Source organism: Xenopus tropicalis, chromosome 6, assembly GCF_000004195.4.
Source record: "Xenopus tropicalis strain Nigerian chromosome 6, UCB_Xtro_10.0, whole genome shotgun sequence".
Lineage (NCBI taxonomy): Eukaryota > Metazoa > Chordata > Amphibia > Anura > Pipidae > Xenopus > Xenopus tropicalis.
Window position 1 is genome coordinate 65,539,447 of NC_030682.2, and position 4,558 is coordinate 65,544,004.

General features: G+C 36.2%; 1 non-coding gene across 1 annotated transcript; it reads left to right on the forward strand.

The window, feature by feature from the left end:
• The first annotated feature begins 281 nt into the window (after positions 1 to 281).
• mir128-2 (microRNA mir-128-2) lies at positions 282 to 361 on the forward strand. Its single transcript, NR_049572.1, has one exon. It is a non-coding gene; the product is annotated as a microRNA mir-128-2 (primary transcript).
• Positions 362 to 4,558: the final 4,197 nt, after the last annotated feature.

Sequence of the window (4,558 nt, forward strand, 5' to 3'; positions counted from 1 at the left end):
TGCAGAACTATTGTTTTTGGCTGCAATGGTCAGAGACTCCCACTTAAAAGCTAGAAAGAGGCAGAGGAGAAGAGAAAGGTAATTAATTTAAAAACTGTTAGAAATTAAAAATGAAGACCAGTTGAAAACTTGATTAAAACAGAACATTCTATAACATACTAAAAGTTAACTTTAAGGTGAACTACCACTTTAACTTTTCAGATTCGTTTTTTATCCACAGTTTCACAATGGTGAGGCTGGCTAGATGCAGTAGCAAAATGCATTTGCAAAACAAATTTATTGTGCAGCTGGAACGGGGGCCGTTACACTGTAAGAGAGTGAGTAGTAGGTCTCACAGTGAACCGGTCTCTTTTCTTACTGTAGCAAGTCACTTCAGAAAGACCTACATTTGAAACAGTTTTTAGTGCAAGAATACACAGACAGCTTTCAGAGCTGCTTAACAGAAAAATATAAGATCATTTATTTTCCTAGTCATTTTGTTTTCATGAATATAGCTGTTGTGCCTCAAAATAAAGTATTAAAGTATGAGAATGTTTTCCTTCACAATACTGAGGTCCTTGTAAAAAAAAAAAAAACAAGAGTTTCTATACCCTATACCAGCTTAGTTTATCCTTTTTGGACTTTGTCTATTTTAATATCCCTTTAGAGCACTGGATATATATCCCCTTTAGTACAGGTCAAAACATAGTTTGCTTTTGCTCCTGCTGACTGGCCCGTGCTCTTAGGTGATAAAACAGGAAGCCCACACGTGCTCTGGCTGTCTTTTGGTCTACTAACTTGCTCTGCCTATCTTTTGGTCTATCCACTTGCTGGATGAAGTGGTGTGGTGTTGGAGGGCCTATAACAAACAAAGGTTTCAGTATAGATGTGCAAGGGCAGTTTTGTTATTGTCGCTCTAGAAATGAAAGACAGGATCAGGGTAGTTAGTAGAGCAGTATAGATACAGTTAGACAAGAGCTAAACCCCCAGGGAATGAGATCTAACATAGTTATATAGCAACACAGTAACAAAGTAATTAAGTTTAAAAAAAACACACACACATCCATCCAGTTCAACCTTTTATGCCTATTTTAAACATATGAGGTCAACATAGGGTATAGTGATATACGTAAGTTGTCTTGTCTCTAGTAATCTTAACATTCAAAACAGTTGTATTGATTAGCTTGTTGAAAAGTTAGCAGATATATATATATATATATATATATATATATATATATATATATATATATATATAGGTAATAAGCTAATTGCCTATATCACGCTTAGGTGTGCCATATTACCATATATGTATTGTGGTGGAGATCTGAGCTATAATTTGGTCAAAACAGAATAAAGGATATGATGTAAAACTTTCAGAGAAACCAGTATAAATTATTTACATTTAAGTTCACCAATTCTGGACATGATTGTTTAAAGAGATACCTGTTTTCTGTTGCATTGTGGATCCTGGGAGGCAGCAGTGATTTGTTTCATCCTGGGGCCATTGTGGCATGTAATAGACGGTTGGTACCTCTAAGACTTTCTTGGTCATACCAGGTTATGCATTTGAATGTGCCAGTTGTCTGATGTCAGGGGAGAGGTTCAAAAATATAGGTGGACCACATATGAAAAAATCTGTGTGTTTGGGTTTTATTAATTGATGCCTCAAGCCAATCCATATGGAACATAATGTGTTGTTTGTTTCTGACAAGGTTTATGGTTGGTGGTGTGGTCAACAAGCACTCCGGTAGTATTGCCTTCCTGGTCGCCACAGCCAATTTTTCTGCTACTGCTTTATTGATTTTAGTCCCTAGTGGTCCCCCTATTTATTGTAATTTTAAATGACAACCATTTCTGCTCTGTGTTTTTAGCAAAACATATAATGCCCCAATCTATGCTCTGAAGAAAAGCCCTTAAAATTTAAAGTTAATATTTGCTTTTCTGAATTTCAGGATCTTTGTTCCCCAGTGTATATTTGTTTTTTGCACCAGACATCAAATGAATAAATTTGGTCTTTATTACCCAGGGGCTCAACCAATTACACATCTGCTATACATTCTGGGTCACTATATCCAGTACAGTATGGTTTCTGGTTGGCTTCTCAACAACCTGCGACAAAAAGTTGTAATGCAACAAGTTTATAAACCTGTTCCCATTTACTCTCCTGGCAGTACTGTTGCTTCAGTCAATATCAGGGTAATTAAAAAACCCCCATTATAATTACTTTCCCCAAACTAGCAGCCTTTTCTATTTGCAAAGAGTTGAGCCTCTTCCTCTTCACTTACATTAGGGGGTCTATAGCATACCCCTACCATTTATTTGCTAGACTCTTTACTGTCTGTGAAAAGCTCAACCCATAAGGCTTCAGCTCCCTCATTTACCTTCATCACTTCCTCCTTTTATATTGGCTTTAAAATCCTGTTTAACAAACAGACACACTCCTCCCCTCCTATATTAACTAACAAGTCATGTGATTTCACATTTCAGCAACTCCAATCACATCATATTTCCTCTCCAGTACCAGCACCTCCAGCTTTCCCATTTTACCAGTCAGACTACTTGAATTTTAAAACATATATTTAATACTAGTACCAGCATGAGAATTTTGCATATACAACTTATGGACCTCCCTGTCATTATCAGTACCCCCAAGCAAGTCTCCTCCCCTATGCCTAGTTTAAAATCTCTTCCAGCAATTCTCTCCTCCAAAGCAGCTGCACCACCATCATCATTGAGGTGCAGCCCATCCCTGGCAAAGACCCAGTTCTAGTACTAAGAGTATTTATCCCACAGTACTAAATGAACTTAACTCTGTAATTGTCAAACCTCTTCACTTAATTTTTCAGGATTCGTTGAGGTCTGGCATGGTGCCGAGAGACTGGTGAATTGCTAATGTGGATTCATTATTCAAAAATGGATCCCGTTCTCAGCCTGAAAATTATAGGCCTGTTTGACATCAATGGCAGGAAAGCTTTGGAAGTAGATAGGGATACTTGAATAAATTACAAATCACAATAATGTGAGTTTGTGCCAGCATGGTTTTAAGCATAACAGATCTAATTGCCTTTTGTGAGGAGGCGAGTAGGAACCTTGACTCTGAGATAGCAGTATATGTCATCTACTTGGTCTTTGCTAAAGTATTTGATACAGTACCTCGCCTCAGTATAATATTTGTACTTGGATAGAGAACAGGTTGAAGCATAGATTACAAAGAGTGGTGGAAAATGGAATATAGATTGTAAGCTCTATGGGGCAGGGACCTCTTTCCTTCTGTGTCTCATACCACATGGCACTTACTTCCTTTGTAATTTATATATATATTTATTGTATTTATTTATTATAATACTTATCCTCCCTGTGTGTAATTTTGTAAGATTGTACAGCGCTGCGTACCCTTGTGGCGCTTTATAAATAAAGTTATACATACATACATTTTCGAATTGGGCCAGTGTTGTTAGTGGAGTTAATCAGTCCTTGGTCCTTTGCTTTTTAATTTGTTTATTAATGACCTGGAGGTGGGCATAGAAAGTATTTTTGCAGATGATACAAAATTGTACAAAACTATAGGTTCTACTTTAAAGAGTGATTTGACAAAATTAAAAAAAACTGGGCAGAAAAATGGAAAATGAGGTTCCATGTTAAAAAGTGCAAAGTTATGCGAGGGAACATGATTACTCTATAAAAGTACATTAGAGCAGATTCTAGACAGATAGGGGGTGTTCTTTTTTTTCCCAGCGCACCAGAGGCCACCCCTTTAGAATAAAGGAATGGAACTTTTCTTTGAGGCAGCATAGGAGTTTTTTTTATGGTGAGGTCAGTGAGGTTGTGGAATGCCCTGCCAAGTTATGTTGTAATGGCAGATTCTATTAATCTGTTAAATCTTATAGGAGTGGTATTGCTAGATAAAATGTGTACAATTGATTACGTATTACTCTGAGATATACATAGGGTGCATATTATGCTTTCCATCCACAACAAATGTCATAAACTAGGACCAGACTTTTGTACTAGCTGCAACTACCCTTGAGTACCTCTTGCTTTCTTTTCTCTTTCTTTAATTTGTTAATTATATTATTTTTCCTTTTTTAAGTGTAAAAACTAAATAAAAATATTTATAAAAAAAGTTACAAAAAAAATCTACTAAAATCTACAATTAGCATTGATGTTGGTATATATGGTTTATGTATGCGTGTGTATAGATAGGTCAGTATGTGTATGCGCTGGGGATTGAATTTGATGGACTTTGGTCTTTTTTTCAACCCAACTTAAAATATTTAACTATACGGGTTTAATTACTGTTGTATGACCTATGTAAACCAGCAAAAAAAAACCTAATATTTATTAAATGGGGCCGGTCTTGGCCTTAAAAGACTATACGAAAAAAAAACCCCCAAAAAAACATTCCTGTTATATGAAGGGGCCAATTTGCATCCCTAAAGCATGGACAGATGATGGTGGTTATGGGGCAAAAAAAAAAAAAAAAAAAAATTGGAATGCACAAAATATAGCACCATGCAATAGTACTCTAGCTACAGATGATCTACAGCTGATTACAATAAATGTATATATTTTACATAGG